General features: G+C 37.7%; 1 pseudogene; it reads left to right on the forward strand.

Moving 5' to 3' along the window:
* Positions 1 to 884: 884 nt before the first annotated feature.
* On the forward strand, positions 885 to 2,022 carry LOC105725905 (nucleosome assembly protein 1-like 1; annotated as a pseudogene).
* Positions 2,023 to 17,699: the final 15,677 nt, after the last annotated feature.

Genomic DNA, 17,699 nt, shown 5'->3' on the forward strand with positions numbered 1-17,699 from the left:
GGAAAGAGAGGCAGATCAGTGTGGCTGTCAGCGGGCAGGAGTAATGCATGTGGCTCAGTCCCCATGTGGATAACCCAGAGAGAACAGGTAAAATAAAGGAACCAAAATGTGCAGCCTCATAAGAGGGTTGAGGCTGACACATGCACTGTTCTGCTTTCCCCACATGTTAAACTGGCAGTTCACACTGGCTGACCCAAGTAAAATATCTGAGTAGATAAAATGTCTGTGTCAACCCAACCTTCCAAGTCATATCTACATTCTTTCCCTCCCATAACCCTTCCTGTGTCTCCAGTGTTCTCCTTCTTGGATTCCACACACTATATTCTCTTCCTATTAAAACAAGTTGTCAGAAAAGAATCAGAAAGCCACTTATATGACCTTAAAAAACAGGTTGATTTTTCTAATCTTTATTTTGTATTGTAGTTTAACAAACTATAGTTATATATATATTTAGGGAGTACAATGTGATGCTATGATTTATGAATACAGTGTGAAATAATTAAACCTAATTAACATATTCATGATCTCAAATACTTATGTTTTGTGGTGAGAACACTTGAAACTTTCAGTGATTTTGAAATGTGCAATGCATTATTATTTACTATATTTGAAGATTTTAGTGGTGAAAGTTACCTAATCAGTTGTCACTACTGTATCTAGAAACCAATCTTGAAAATGTGTGATGGCTTTTTTAGCACCATCTGCTCACGGCACCGCCTCCTGCTACTCCAGACACCACTGCCACCCGGAGTCACTGCTTGTGCTGCTCCGGCTGCCTGGCTCCTCATTCTAGCCATTGATATTTGGAGTTCTTATAACATAGCAGACATCAACAACAGAGAACAACACTCTGAACTTAATTAAGATTTGGTTGACATTGAAAAAGTAGAAGAAAAAACTGATGAAGAAACAAAAATCAAAGCACATCAGCTAACTGTTCAGATGATGCAAAATCCTCAGATTCTTGCAGCCCTTCAGGAAAGACTTGATGGTCTGGTAGAAACACCAACAGGTTACATTGAAAGCCTGCCTAAGGTAGTTAAAAGACGAGTGGATGCTCTCAAAAACCTGCAGGTTAAATTTGCACAGATAGAAGCCAAATTCTATGAGGAAGCTCACGATCTTGAAAGGAAGTATCCTGTTCTCTGTTGGCCTCTATTTGATAAGCGATTTGAGATTATTAATGCAATTTATGAACCTATGAAAGAAGAATGTGAATGGAAACCAGTTGAAGATGAGATTTCAGAGTTGAAAGAAAAGGCCAAGATTGAAGATGAGAAAAAGAATGAAGAAAAAGAAGACCCCAAAGCAATTCTTGAATTTTGGTTAACTGTTTTTAAGAATGTTGACTTGTTCAGTGATACGGTTCAGGAACATAACCCTATTCTGAAGCACTTGAAAGATATTAAAGTGAAGTTCTCAGATGCTAGCCAGCCTATGAGTTTTCTCTTAGAATTTCACTTTGAGCCCAATGAGTATTTTACAAATGAAGTGCTGACAAAGACATATAGGATGAAGTTAGAACCGGCTGATTCTGATCCCTTTCCTTTTGATGGACCAGAAGTTATGGGTTGTACAGGGTGCCAGATAGATCGGAAAAAAAGGAAAGAATAAATGTGACTTTGAAAACCAGTAAGAAGAAGCAGAAACACAAGAGATGTGGGATAGTTTGTACTGTGACTAAAACAGTTTCCAATGACTCTTTCTTTAATTTTGTTACCCCTCCTGAAGTTCCTGAGAGTGGAGATCCGGATGATGCTGCTGAAGCTAACCTTGCTGCAGACTTCAAAATTGGTCACTTTTTACACGAGTATATAACCCCAAGATCAGTGTAATAATTTACTGGAGAAGCTATTGAAGATGATGATGATAATTATGATGAAGAAGGTGAAGAAGCATATGAGGAAGGGGAAGAAGGAGATAAGGAAAATGATCCAGACTATGACCCGAAGAAGGATCAAAACCCAGCGGAATGCAAGCAGCAGTGAAGCAGGATGTATGTGGCCTTAAGGAAAATCTGCACTGTAATAGCCTAAACACAACTTTTATTTACCTAAAGCCTTATGTTTTTGTACTTTCTTGGTAGACTAGGTAATTTTTTTTAAAGGACAGGAAACTGATAAACACCAATTTGTTCTACCTAGCATTTTAACTAGTTTTTCTGCCAGATATGTTGAATGGACAAATTCTGTCACGCATGTTCATTCATTGCTACGTAATTGGGTTCTTCTGGAATAATTTTATGCAGCTCTTGGAGTACAGCTATGAAAATTAACAACTGTTAAAAGAAATACTTTTTCATAATTTTTTCCTTGAAGAACCAAAGTATTTTTTCAGCTGGTTGTTGAATAGAGTTAAGTCTGCTTGGATTAGCTGTGCCTTTCATTACTTTGCTACAGAAATGCAGTGACTTATACTAGGACAATGCATCATCAAAAAAAAAAAAGGCAAGACAACTATATGATTAAGAATTTCCAATGTGACCATATCCAATAACTGTATTAGATTGTTAACGGATTATTGTGTTATAGGTGACATAGTTAATTGTAAAGTAACCTGACTCAGTATAGTTACTGGTACCACAGTGAGGTGATTAAAACAGGATTTTCAGATGTTAGCCTGAATTTAACTGTACTTTTAAATTTAACCTCCATTAATTAAGCATCTTGTCTTTGTGGTAGCATCTACTTTCTGATTCCCTGGAAAAGATGAATTTACATCATTTGACAAGCCTATTTTCAAGTTATTTGTTGTTTGTTTGCTTGTTTTTGTTTTTGCAGCTTAAAATAAAAATTTCAAATACAAAAAAAAAATGTGTGATGATGCTCTTTTAAATAGCTGAAAGGAAATTATTGTGTGCTTGTTCTTACTTTGTCCCTGTTTTGTTATATAATACTTAAGTAAAAGGAGATTATTTATCCTGATTGAATTTCCAAAACTAATATTTACATTTACCATTTTTTAATGATGGAGAGAAAAGTTAGTTGTCTTACTTTGATAAGTTTGGCTCAGGACCTATCACTTTTTGGTGCTTTTGATCACAATTCTGTCACCGGAATCCTAGTATTTAGGTATATGCAAGGAATAACCTAATCACTTTAATACAACAATATGAAGTGCTGCAGGCAGTAACTAGTGAACACCAAATCTATTTTATGTTTTTTTGAAGAACAACCATACAATTTTTCATAATTATATACTAATTTACATTCCCAACAAGAGTGTACAAGGGTTCCTAGCCATTATGATAGATGTGGGGTAATATCTTATTGTGGTTTTAATTTGCATTTTCCTAATAATTAGTTATATGCAGCATTTTTTTCAAATATCTGTTGACCATTTGTATGTCTTATTTTGAGAAATATCTGTTCAAGTCCCTTGCCCATTTTTCCCTTTATATATGCCAAGCCACATTGCCCATTGTTTAATCAGATTGTTTTCTTTCTATAGAGTTGAGTTGCTTACGTATTTGGATATTAATGCCTTATCAGATGTATGGTTCACAAATATTTTCTCCCATTCAGTATGTTGTCTCTTCACTGTGTTGACTGTTTCCTTTGCCATACAGAAGCTTGTAATTTGTTGCAGTCCTATTGCTTACAGTTGCTCTTGTTGCTTATGCTTTTAAGGTCATATCCAAAAAATCATTGCCGAGCCCAATGTCATGAAGCTTTTTCCCTGTTAATATCTATTCTGTAACGTTACAGTTTTAGGTCTTACATTTAAGTTTTTTATTTATTTTGAGTTGATTTTTGTATATGAAGTGAGATAAGGGTCTAATTTCATTCCTCTGTATATGGATATACAGGTTTTTTCAACACTATTTACTGGAGAGTTCTTTTCCCAATATGTATATTTGGCACCTTTGTCAAAAATCAATTGACTGTACATGCATGGGTTCATTTCTGGGCTCACTATTTTGTTCCATTAGTCAATTAGTCTATTTTTATGTCAGCATCATTCTTTTTTAATTACTATTGTTTTGTAATATAGCTTGAAATCAAGTAATGTGATGCCTCTAGCTTTGTTCTTTGTGCTCATGATTGCTTTGGCTGGTTGAAGTGTTTTGGGATTCAATATAAATTTTAGAATTTTTTTATTTAATTTTCATAAAATGAAAATTTACATTGGAATTTGCACAGGAATGGTATTAAATCTGTAGATTGCTTTGGCTAGCATGGACAATTTAACAATATTCTTTACATTTATGAACACAGGATATCTTTCCATTTATTTGTGTCTTCTCCAGTTTCTTTCATTAATGCTTTAAAGTCTTTTGGTGTACAGATCTTTCGCCTCAATAGTTTAATTTATTCCTTCTTGGTTAATTTTATTATTTCATTATAGCTGCTTTAAATGCAATTGTTCTCTTTTTTGAAATATTTGTTGTTATGTATAGAAACACTGCTGATTTTTGTGTATTGATTTTGTATCCTGCAACTTTACTGTTTTCATTTATTAGTTCTAACAGTGTTTTGATGAAAGCATTAGGATTTTCTATATATAATATCATATCATCAGCAAATAGCAACAACCTAACTTCTTTCTTTCGTATTTGGATGCCATTTATTTCTTTCTCTTGCCTAATTGCTCTGGCAAAAACTTCCACTGTCATGTTGAATATAGGCAGTAAGAGTGAGCATATTTGTCTTGTTCCGGATCTTAGAGGAAAGGGTTTCAATTTTTCACCATGTGTAATGTTAACTGTGGGCTTATCATATATAGCTTTTACTATGTTGAGGTACATTTCTTCTATACCTAACTTGTTGAGTGTTTTCATTATGAATGAATGTTTTATTTTGTGAAGTGATTTCTGCATCTAATGAGATAATGATATGAGATGATCAAATGGTTTTTGTCCTACATTCATGCTAATGTGATATATAACATTTATTTATATGCATATGTTGAACCATCTTTATCTCCAAGGAGAAATTCCACTGATTATGGTGAATGATTCCTTCAATGTGTTCTTGAATTTTGCTTGCTAGGATTTTATTGAGGATTTCTGCATCTATGTCCATCAAGGATACTGGCCTGGGTAAGGTCTGAGATTAGTTCTAGAGACTGGCTATCTAGGAATTCAAGCCAGATAAAACATCCCTCTGTTTTTGGTAGTGACCAACATGGCTTTGTGGGTGTGCTATACTGTTAGCTAGTACCTCTGATTCAAAGCCCCCACTGACAGGTACATAGAGCTACCACCAAGATTCATGTGCTCAATGCTGTTGGCTCTGCCTCCTTGCTTTGTTTCTACCTGACCCTGGTGGCCTAGCTGTGCTGTGCTATTTTCCACTGTGTTATCTTTGAGGTGAGATGGGAGTGGGCTTCCTGGGAAGCATCTCAGAATGTTAGGAGAGCTGAATGTCCACCTCTAGTTCTCTTTCCTTCTGTAGAAACTGGTCCCTGGAGATTCCTCCCCATATGGCACTGTGCCAACTTGGGTAGTGTGAGGGCAACACAGTCAAAGTGAGATCCTTTCTCTTACCCTTTCCATGCAGCTTTATTTCATTCCATGGACCACACAGGTGACTTGGGCCCTTTTTCTATTTGAAAGGTGTTCACCAAGGTGTTCTTATCTGTGGATAGCTGCCAGTTTAACTCTCTGTGGGAAGTAGTGAAGCCTGGGACCTCTTATTCTATCATCTTGTTACCATCACCAAGCAGATTATTATTGTCTTTATTTTAACACAGATATAAGTTTATAAAGGATTCTCTTGTGTGAAAATTAAAGTATTAGTCCATGGAAAAGACAGATTTGTTTGTGTTGGATTTTTTTGAAGGGAGACAGCAAAATTTCTAAAATCATTCCATATAGGCAGTCCTTTGGACTTAAACCTTTACAAATTTGAAAGAAAAAGTAAGGGAAAATCATATTCATTCCAGTATCTACAGTTCTTTGAAACAGGGTTTTTATATTGGGTTTTGTTTCAGCTTTTAAAAGAGCTTAAAAGTTGTCACTCATCTTTTCAACAAGAAAAGCTTGAATAAACTGAAAATCAATGACTTTTCTAGGCTCTGTCAAAGGACTAAGGTTGTAGGGAAACATATCATTCCAAAATCCAAAGAAACAGGTACATGCAGAGAGTCACACCTGAAGCACAAGGCACTGGAATGATACAATGGTGGAACATTTAAATGGTAATTTCAATAAATTTCTAGAGACTGTGTTTGAACTAGCATAAAGTTAAAAAAAATCTCCTTAGGGGTTCCCAAAACTCTGTGTGCTTTAGAAGATCCCTTCATTGCTTTGACATGGGTAAGGGAAGAGTACCAGTTGTGAATACACCCAGATCCTTCTTCATAACAATAAACTACTTTCTAGGAGAAAAGACTGTGTGAGTCTTTCTTAGCTGGGGAAAGGTATTGCCCCCACCTCAGACACCTCTAGTCTTCCTGACTCACCTTCCTGTAGCTAAAGAGAGAAGAGAAGAAAGAAAGTCAACAGGGATAAGAGGCTTGGGGAATGGATTAGAAACATTGTGGCCAGGGAAAGGAGGAGGGAAATAAAAAGCAGCCGTATTAGGAAAAAACAAAGTTGTGAAAGTCACACATGAGAAACATATTCCCACTGAGACTGATAATTAATCTTAAGATTAAAGAACATGAATCCTTCCTACTTTACTGCTGTACCAACAGGACTCCTCTATAATAACAGTGGATTATGGCTGAAAGAGATGCAAGGGATACGCTCTCTCCAAGGAGGAGTACTTAGCTTAACTCTTCACTCTTTAGTGTGGGCTGCACTTATATTTTCTTTAAAAAAAGTACAGCATGGAAAGGAGGAACAAAGAGCAATTTCACAGGAGGTAAACCTGAAGACCATTACTTTATAAAAATTAACATCAACAGTGATAAGTCCTGTTTGTAGTGTGTATGCTTGATATGATGTGAAGACAATGGCATTTCATCTCTATGGTCTTCCTCCCAAAAATCCATAGCCTGGCCTAATCACAAGGAAAACAACAGACAATTTCCAATTAAGGAATATCATACAAAATGTGTAATCAATACCAAGGTTTTCAAGGTCATTAATGACAAGGAGAATCAGAAACTGTCCTCCAAAAAAGCCCAAGAAGATATGGCATCTAAATGTAATGTGGTATCCTGGGAGGGATGCTAGAACAAAAGAAGAACATTAAAGGATATCTGAATGAAGTATGGCTTTTAGTTAATAATACAGGCATATTTCTTTTTATTGCACTTTGCTTTATTGCAGTTTGCAGACATTACAGTTTTTATGAAATGAAGGTCTGTGGCAACCCTACATCAAGCAAATTTATTGGTACCGTTTTTCCAAGAGCATGTGCTCACTTCATCTCTGTGTCAGCATTTTATAGTAATGAAGTATTTTTTAACCAAACTATGCCCATTTTTTAAGACATAATGTTATTTCACACTTAACAGACTATAGTATCGTGAAAACATAACTTACATATTCACTGGAAACCAAAAAAACATGTAACTCACTTTTTTGTGATATTCACTTTGTTGTGGTAGTCTGAAACCAAACTTTCAACATCTCTGTGGGATGCCTATAATATGTTAATGTTGGCTCATTAATTATAACAGATATACCATACTAATGTAAGATATTTAAAAGAAGAGAAAGAGGATGTGGGGTGTGAGAAACACATTTAAGGATCCAAACCCAAAGAATGGACTCAGAGACATGAAGCACAGTGGAAGCAAGACTTTTAATGGAAGTCTTGCAGGATCAGGTGTCTGGTAGGCAGGCACACCTGAGTCAGTTACAGCAGGTAGTTTATCCCCTAGCATGCAAGTCCCTCACCCAGTTCCCCACTGGTTGAATACTAAGGGACTACAATCTTTCCAGATGCCACCTAAGTTTCATTATCCCCCTTATAAGATTATACCCCAGTCCCCTTCCCCACTTGAGTTTTCATTTCCCAATAATGAAACTTTTTCCCTTTTATAAGCTGACCCTTCCTCTACATTCTGTTTGCTTATCATGACTTTCTAGGTGAATGAGCTGTGTGGTTGGTCACATACACAGGCTGGCTGCCAGTACTTAGATTTATCATGCCTTGAAAATGGACCACTGAAAATGTTTTCTCACAGGGGTATGTAGAACATACAATTTCACAATTTTTCTACAAATCTAAAGCTATTCTAGAATTTTAAAGGTTACTAAATGCAATATCCAGCATACCATAAAAACATATGAGATGTGAAAGAGTAACATATGACTGATAGGAAGTTAAAAAACAATAAATGAAAGGAGACCAACAGATTAAAACATCATGGAATTAGAAGAAAATGACTTGAGGCTGGATCCAAGATGGCCGAATAGGAACAGCTCTGGAGTGCAGTTCCCAGCGAGAATTCAGAGGGTGAGTGATCACCACATCTCCAGATGAATATTTACAGCCCACAGACCAGGAGATTCCCAAGCAGAAAAGCTCCATGACTCTCCAGCATGGCTGTTTCAGCCGGCACAGTGGGTCTCTGCACAAAAACTCACACAAAACTGGGTGGCCGTTTCAACTGGCACCTGGAAAGCCTGGGGGACAGAGTCACACATTCAACTGAAAAAAAGGGGCTGAAACAGGGAGCCAGGTGATCTGGCTTGGCAGGTCCCACCCCCCACAAAGACCAGCAATCTGAAACTCTCTGGATTGAAAGATTCAAGCAAGCACAGCTGGACCCGGGAAGGTCCAGCTCTGTATTAGCAAGGCAGTCTACCACTACCGAGGCAATCAGCCATTACCGAGGCAATCAGCCATTACTGAGGCAGTCTGCCATTACCAAGGCAGTTCGCCATTACCGAGGCAGTCCACCATTACTGAGGCAGTCTGCCAATACTGAGGCAGACTGCCATTACCAAGGCAGTTCTAAGTATAACTCTATAAACAAAACTGCAAGGAAGTTCACACAGTAACTGGGCAGAGCCCACAGCAGCTCAGCAACACCCCTGCTGACAGACTATGACTAGGCTACCTCCTCACTGGGCAGGGCATCTCTGAAAAAAGGCAGCAGTACGTCAGGAACTTATAAATAAAGCTCCAACTTCCCAGGACAGAGCACCTGGGAAAAGAAGGCAGTTATGAGTTCAGCTGCAGCAGACTTAAACATAACTGCCCAACAGCTCTGAATGAAAAAATGGAGCTCACAGCTCAGCACTTGAGCTCCTATAAGGGACAGACTGTCTCCTCAAGCAGCTCCCCAACCCCCATATATTCATACAGATGCCTCATAAAGGAGAGCTCAGTTGACATCTGGCGAGTATCATTCTGGGACAAAGACAACAGAAGAAGAAACGCAGCAACCCTTACTGTTCTACAGCCACTGCAGGTGATCCCCAAACAAGCAGGGTCTGGAGTGGACCTCAAGCAGTCCTACAGCAGAGGGGCCTGACTGTTAGAAGGAAAACTAAAAAACAGAAAGAAATAACTTCATCATCAACAAAAAGGACATCCCCATCTGAAAAGTCACCAACTACAAAGACCACAGGTAGATAAATCCACAAAGATGGGAAGAAACCAGCTCAAAAACGCTGAAAACACCCAAAACCAGAACACCTCTACTCCCCTAAGGGATCACAACTCCTCACCAGCAAGGGAACAAGGCTGGATGGAGAATGAGTCTGATGAATTGACAAAAACAGGCTTCAGAAAGTGGGTAATAACAAATTTCTCTGAGCTAAAAGAACATGTTCTAACCCAATGCAAATAAACTAAGAACCTTGAAAACAGGTTTAATGAAATGCTAATGAGAATAAACAGCTTAAAGAAGAATATAAATGAATTGATGGAGCTGAAAAACACAACAGGAGAACTTCACAAAGCATACATAAGTTTCAATAGCCGAATCAACCAAGCAGAAGAAAGGATATCAGAGATTGAAGATCAACTAAATGAAATAAAAAGAGAAGGCAAGGAACAGAGAAAAAAGAGTGAAAAGAAATGAACAAAGCCTCCAAGAAATATGGGATTATGTGAAAAGACCTAATCTATGTTTGATAGGTGTACCTGAATGTGACAGAGAGAATGAATCCAAGCTGGAAAACACTCTTCAGGATATTATCCAGGAGAACGTCCCCAACCTAGCAAGGCAGGCCAATATTCAAGTTCAGGAAATACAGAGAACAGCACAAAGATATTCCTCAAGAAGAGCAACCCCCAGGCACATAATCGTCAGATTGATGAGGGGTAAAATGAAGGAAAAAATGCTAAGGGCAGCCAGAGAGAAAGGTTGGGTTATCCACAAAGGGAAGCCCATCAGACTGACAGCAGATCTCTTGCAAAAACCCTACAAGCCAGAAGAGAGTGGGGGCTGATATTCAACATCCTTAAAGAAAATAATTTTCAACCTAGAATGTCATATCCAGCCAAACTAAACTTCATAAGTGAAAGAGAAATAAAATCCTTTACAAACAAGCAATTGCTCAGAGATTTCATCACCACCAAGCCTGCATTACAAGAGCTCTTGAAAGAAGCACTAAACAAGAAAGGAACAATCAAATCAGTACCAGCCACCCCAAAAATGTACCATGGGGTAAAAAGCATCAACACAATGAAAAAACTGCATCAACTAATGGGCAAAACAACCAGCTAGCATCAAAATGGCAGGATCAAATTCACACATAACAATATTAACCTTAAATGTAAATGGGCTAAATGCCCGAATTAAAAGACACAGACTGGCAAATTGGATAAAAAGTCAAAACCCATTAGTGTGCTCTATCCAGGAAACCCATCTCACATGGAAAGATACACATAGGCTCAAAATAAAAGGATGGAGGAAGATTTACCAAGCAAATGGAGAGCAAAAAAAAGCAGGAGTTGCAATCCTAGTCTCTGATAAAATAGACATTAAACCAACAAAGATCAAAAGAGACAAAGAAGGGCATTACATAATGGTAAAAGGATCAATGCAACAAGAAGAGCTAACGATCCTAAATATGTATGCACCCAATACAGGAGCATCCAGATACATAAATCAAGATCTTAACAACCTACAAAGAGACTTAGATTCCCACACAATAATAGTAGGAGACTTTAACATTCCACTGTCAATATTAGATCAACAAGACAGAAAATTAACAAGGATATCCAAGACTTGAACTCAGATCTGGACCAAGCAAACCTAATAAACATTTGTGGAACTCTCCACCCCAAATCCACAGAATATACATTCTTCTCAGCACCACATCACACCTACTCCAAAACTGATCACATAATTGGAAGGAAATCATCCCTCAGCAAATACAAAGGAACAGAAATCATAACAAACAGTCTCTCAGACCACAGTGGAATCAAATTAGAACTCAGGATTAAGAAACTAACTCAGAACCGCATAGCTTCATGGAAACTGAACAACTAGCTCTTGAATGTTGACTGGATAAACAATGAAATGAAGGCAGAAATAAAGATGTTCTTCAAAACCAACGAGAACAAAGACACCACATACCAGAATCTCTGGGACACATTTAAAGCAGTCTCTAGAGGAAAATATATAGCAATAAGTGCCCACATGAGAAGCAAGGAAAGATCTAAAATCGACATGCTATCATCAAAATTGAAAGAGCTAGGGGAGCAAGATCAAAAAAACTCAAAAGCTAACAGAAGACAAGAAATAACTAAGATCAGAGCAGAACTGAAGGAGATAGAGACACAAAAAAACCCTTGAAAAAATTAATAAATCCAGGAGCTAGTTTTTTGAAAAGATCAACAAAATAGACAGACCACTAGCCAAATTAATAAAAAAGAAAAGAGACAGGAATCAAATAGATGCAATAAAAAAATGATAAAGCAGATATCACCACTGATTCCACAGAAATGCAAACTACCATCAGGAATTACTACAAACAATTCTATGCACATAAACCAGTAAATCTGGAAGAAATTAATAAATTCATCGACACTTGCACCCTCCCAAGCCTAAACCAGGAAGAAGCCAAAACCCTGAATAGATCAGTAACAAGGGCTGAACCTGAGGCAGCAATTAATAGCCTACCAACCAAAAAAGCCCAAGTCCAAATGGTTCACAGCCAAATTCTACCAGACATACAAAGAGGAGCTGTTACCACTCCTTCTGAAACTATTCCAAACAATCCAAAAACAGGGAATCCTACCCAAATCATTTTATGAAGCCAACATTATCCTGATACCAAAACCTGGCAGACACTCAACAAAAAAAGAAAACTTCAGGCCAATATCCATGATAAACATTCATGCAAAAATCTTCAATAAAATCCTGGCAAATCATTTGCAACAGCACATCAAAAAGCTTATCCATTACGATCAAGTAGGCTTCATCCCAGGGATGCAAGGCTGGTTCAACATAAGCAAGTCTATAAACTTAATTCACCACATAAACAGAACCAAAGACAAAAACCATATGATTATCTCAATTGATGCAGAGAAGGCCTTCGATAAAATTCAACAGCACTTTATGCTAAAAACTCTCAATAAACTAGGTATTGATGGAATGTATCTCAAAATAATAAAAGCTATTTATGACAAACCCACAGCCAATATCATACTGAATGGGCAAAAACTGGAAGCATTCCCTTTGAAATCTGGCACTAGACAAGGATGCCCTCTCTCACCACTCCTATTCAATATAGTATTGGAAGTTCTAGTCAGAGCAATCAGGCAAGAAACAGAAATAAAGCATATTCAATTAGGAAAGGAGGAAGTCAAATTGTCTCTATTTGCACATGATATGATTGTGTATATTTACAAGACCCCATCATCTCAGCCCAAAATCTCCTGAAACTGATAGGCAAATTCAGCAAACTCTCAGGATACAAAATCAATATGCAGAAATCACAAGCATTCCTATACACCAATAGCAGACTTAAAGAGAGCTAAATGAAGAACAAACTGCCATTCACAATTGCTACAAAGAGAATTAAATACCTAGGAATACAACTAACAAAGGATGTAAAGGACCTCTTCAAGGAGACCTGCAAACCACTGCTCAAGGAAATAAGAAATGGAAAAACATTCCATGCTTATGGTTAGGAAGAATCAACATTGTGAAAATGGCCATAATGCCCAAAGTAATTTATAGATTCAATGTTATCCCCATCGAGCTACCTATGACCCTCTTCACAGAACTGGAAAAAACCACCTTAAACTTCATAAGGAACCAAAAGAGAGTCTGCATATCCAAGTCAATTCTAAGCAAAAAGAACAAAGCTGGAGGCATCATGCTACCTGACTTTAAACTATACTACAAGGCTACAGTAATCAAAACAGCATGGTACTGGTACCAAAACAGAGATATAGACCAATGGAACAGAACAGAGGCCTCAGAGGCAATGCCTCTACAACACATCTACAACCATCCAATCTTTGACAAACCTGACAAAAACAAGCAATGGGGAAAAGATTCCCTGTTTAGTAAATGGTGTTGGGAAAACTGGCTAGCCATGTGCAGAAAGTGGAAACTGGACCCCTTCCTGACTCCTTACACTAAAATTAACTCCAGATGGATTAAAGACTTAAACATAAGACCTAACACCATAAAAACCCTAGAATAAAACCTAGGCAAAACCAATTAGGACATAGGCATAGGCAAGGACTTCATGACTAAAACACCAAAAGCATTGGCAACAAAAGCCAAAATAGACAAATGGGACCTAATTAAACCCACAGCTTCTGCACCATAAAAGAAACAATCATTGGAGTGAATCGACAACCAACAGAATGGAAAAAAGTTTTGCAATCTACCCATCTGACAAAGGGTTAATATCCAGAATCTACAAAGAACTAAAACAGATTTATGAGAAAAAAAAAAAAAAAAACATTCAAAAGTGGGTGAAGGATATGAACAGACGCTTTTCAAAAGAAGACATACATGAGGCCAACAAACATATGAAAAAATGCTCATCATCACTGGTCATTAGAGACATGCAAATCAAAACCACATTGAGATACTATCCCATGCCAGTTAGAATGGTGATCATTAAAAAATCTGGAGACAACAGATGCTGGAAAGGATGTGGAGAAATAGGAAAACTTTTACACTGTTGGTGGGAGTATAAATTAGCGCAACCATTGTGGAAGACAGTGTGGCAATTCCTCAAGGACCTGGAAATAGAAATTCCATTTGACCCAGCTATCCCATTACTGGATATAAATCGAAAGGATTATAAATCATTCTATTGTAAAGACACATGCACACATATGTTCATTGTGGCTCTGTTTACAACAGCAAAGACCTGGAACCAACCCAAATGCCCATTGATGATAGACTGTACAAGGAAATTGTGGCACATATACACCATGGAATACTATGCAGCCATGAAAAATGATGAGTTCATGCCCTTTGTAGGGACATGGATGAACCTGGAAACCATCATTCTCAGCAAACTGACATAAGGCCAGAAAATCAAACACCGGATGTTCTCACTCATAAGTGGGTGTTGAACAATGAGAATACATGGAAACAGGGAGGGGAGCATCACACACTGGGGTCTGTTGGGGGAGACTAGAGGAGGGACTGTCGGGGGTAGGGAGTTGGGGAGGGATAACATGGGGAGAAATGCCAGATACAGGCGATCGGGATGGAGGCAGAAAACCACATTGCCATGTATGTACCTATGTAACAATCCTGCATGTTCTTCACATGCACCCCAGAACCTAAAGTGCAATAAAATATATTGAATAAATAAATAAAAAAGAAAGAAAGAAAATGACTTTAAATTGACTATCATAGGCTAAATTAACCTGTAAGTAGATTAAATAAATTGGAGTAAAAGATGAACAAAATGAACAAAAATATGGAGAACATCAAAAGAGAAGTAAAATCCCTAAAAACTAATTCATGTATAACCTAAGATTGAAAAACATAGTATCTGAAATTAAGAATAAATTGGAAAAGCTTAACCACACATTCAACATCAGAAGAAATGATGCATGAATTTGAATAATGTCAATTAAATTATTCATACTGGAGATCAGAGAGAGAAGGATGTGGCGGGAGTGGAAACACAATGTGAGAGGCATGTGGGATAATACCAAGCTTTCTAACATACATGTAATTGCAGTAGCATACAGAGATGAGAGATAACAAAACAGAATAAATATTTTTAGACATAATGGCCAATAACTTTCCAAAACTAATTTAAAAAAACACACACAGAGGATGGAGCAAGTAGAGAAAGAAAAGTCTACAACATTTATCTTCTCACTGCTGGAACACCAAATTTTAACAACTGTCTGCACACAGGAAAGCACCATCACAAGAACCAAAAATCAGGTGAGCAATCACAGTACCTGGATTTAACTTCATATTTTTCTGTGTTTTTGTTTTTGTTTTTGTTTTGTTTTGGTAGCAGTTGTTGGCACTTAAAAAACCTCCCTCTATGTGGTTTCATACCACCAGGATTCAAGCCCCATTTTAATCCTTTCCTCAGCTCTTCTGCTGAAGAATTTGGCCTTCAGGGTGACAGGCTGCTTTGGGTGTTTTCTCTTTCCCAGACCTTTTAGTAGCCTGATCACACCACATCAATGGTGGAAGCACCTCTGGTTTTGTCTTTAGCAGCATTCACCTGGCTCTCTTCACAGACCAAAGTCCACAATTTATCAGGGTTGGCATTTGAGCAGGAGTTATGGTTCCTCTTTAAGTAGTAAGCCTTATACCAACTTTCCCAAAGTAGCCTGGGTGAGGTTTGTCAAAGTTGATCCTGTGATGATGCTTGCCATCAGCATTACTCCTGCCTCCTGAGTGCTTTTGGTGCTTGCTGATGAGACTGTGGCTGTGGCTCACGTCACCCAGAAGTTTCTGGGTCTTCCTCAGCTGAATGACATGTCAGAAACTCTTGGTTTATAGCCTACACTCTTGATTTTTTCCAACAAACAGCATAGCCTGGAGCACACTGGGCTGTCATGTTGGGTTGTCCTGGATAGCACCTTGTATTGTAGTTGGGGGCATGCTGTAATGTGAAAGAATTGCATGGTCTTACCCTTTCTCACTACTCTGATGTTTTGTCACTGCTCACACACTTTCATTCCTAAAGAATTCTTGGTTTTAATAGAACTCTGTCTCACTACAGCTTCACATTGATTTAAAAATAAATCAAGGACAAATATAGTCTTATATGACATTAAGTCATAGTTCTTACTTGTGGATGTGTGTTCATCAGACTTAGCAGAGGGGCTTTAAATATGCATAGCCAGACTTGAAATAAAATTCTCAGTGGGGCCAAGGCACACGCATTTTAAACAAGCTCCATAAATGAATTTTTTTCCTTCAACTTTTAAGTTTCAGGGTACATGTGCAGAGTGTGCAGTTTTTTACATACGTAAACCTGAATCATGGTGGTTTGCTGCACAGGTCAACATCACCTAGGTATTAAGCCCAGCATTCCTTAGTTATTCTTCCCGATGCTCTTATTTCCCCACCCTCACCAGGCCCCAGTATGTGCTGTTTCCCATTATGTGTCCATGTGTTCTCATCGTTCAGCTCCCACTTATAAGAACATGCAGTGTTTGATTTTCTGTTTGTGTGTTAGTTTGCTAAGGATGACAGCTTCCAGATACATCCAGCTCCCCGCAAAGAACATGATCTCATTCCTCTTTATGGCTGTATAGTATTCCATGGTGTATATGCATCCCATTTTCTTTATCCAGTCTATCATTGATGGGCATGTGGGTTGGTTCCAGAGTCTTTGCCATTGTGAATAGTGCTGCAGTGAGCACACATGTACATGTGTCATTATAATAGAATGATTTCTATTCCTTTGGGTATATATCTAGTAATGGGATTGCTGGGACAAATGGTATTTCTGCCTCTAGATCTTTGAGGAATTGCCACACTGTCTTCCACAATGGTAGAACTAATTTACACTTCCACCAACAGTATAAACTCATTCCTTTTTCTCTGCAACCTCACCAGCATCTGTTGTTTCTGGATTTTTTAATAATCACCATTCTGATGGGCATGAGATGCTATTTCATGCTGGTCAGAATGGTAATTATTAAAAACATATGAAAAACAAAAACATATGAAAATAAGCAGATGGTTTTGATTTGCATCTGCTTATTTTCATGTGTTTTGGCTGCATAAATGTCTTCTTTTGAGAAGTGTCTGTTCATGTGCTTTGCTCAGTCTTTTTTTTTTTTTCTTGTAAATTTTTTTTAAGTTCCTTGTAGACTCTGGATATTAGATCTTTGTCAGATAAATAGGTCACAAAAATTTTCTCCCATTCTGTAGGCTGTCTGTTCACTCCAATTATAGTTTCTTTTGATGTACAGAAGTCCTTTAGTTTAATTAGATCCCATTTGTCAATTTTTGCTTTTGTTGCAGTTGCTTTTGGTGTTTTTGTAATGAAATATTTACCCGTGCCTATATCCTGAATGATACTGCCTAGATTTTCCTCTCAGAATTTTATAGTTTGGGCTTTACATTTAAGTCTTTAATCCTTCTTGAGTTAATTTTTATATAAGATAAGGAATGGGTCAAGTTTCAATTTTCTGCATATGGCTAGCCAGTTCTCCCAGCACCAAAAAGGAAATCCTTTCCCCATTGCTTGTTTTTGTCAGGTTTGTCAAAGATCAAATGATTGTAGATATGTGATATTTCTAAGTTCTCTATTCTGTTCCATTGGTCTATGTGTCTGTTTTTGTACCAGTATCATGCTATTTTGGTTACTCTAGCCTTGTAGTATAATTTGATGTTCAGTAGTGTGATGCCTCCAGTTTTGTTCCTTTTGCTTAGGATTG

The sequence above is a fragment of the Aotus nancymaae genome, unplaced genomic scaffold (assembly GCF_030222135.1).
Source record: "Aotus nancymaae isolate 86718 unplaced genomic scaffold, 86718_ANA_hifiasm-v0.15.2.pri h1tg000009l, whole genome shotgun sequence".
Lineage (NCBI taxonomy): Eukaryota > Metazoa > Chordata > Mammalia > Primates > Aotidae > Aotus > Aotus nancymaae.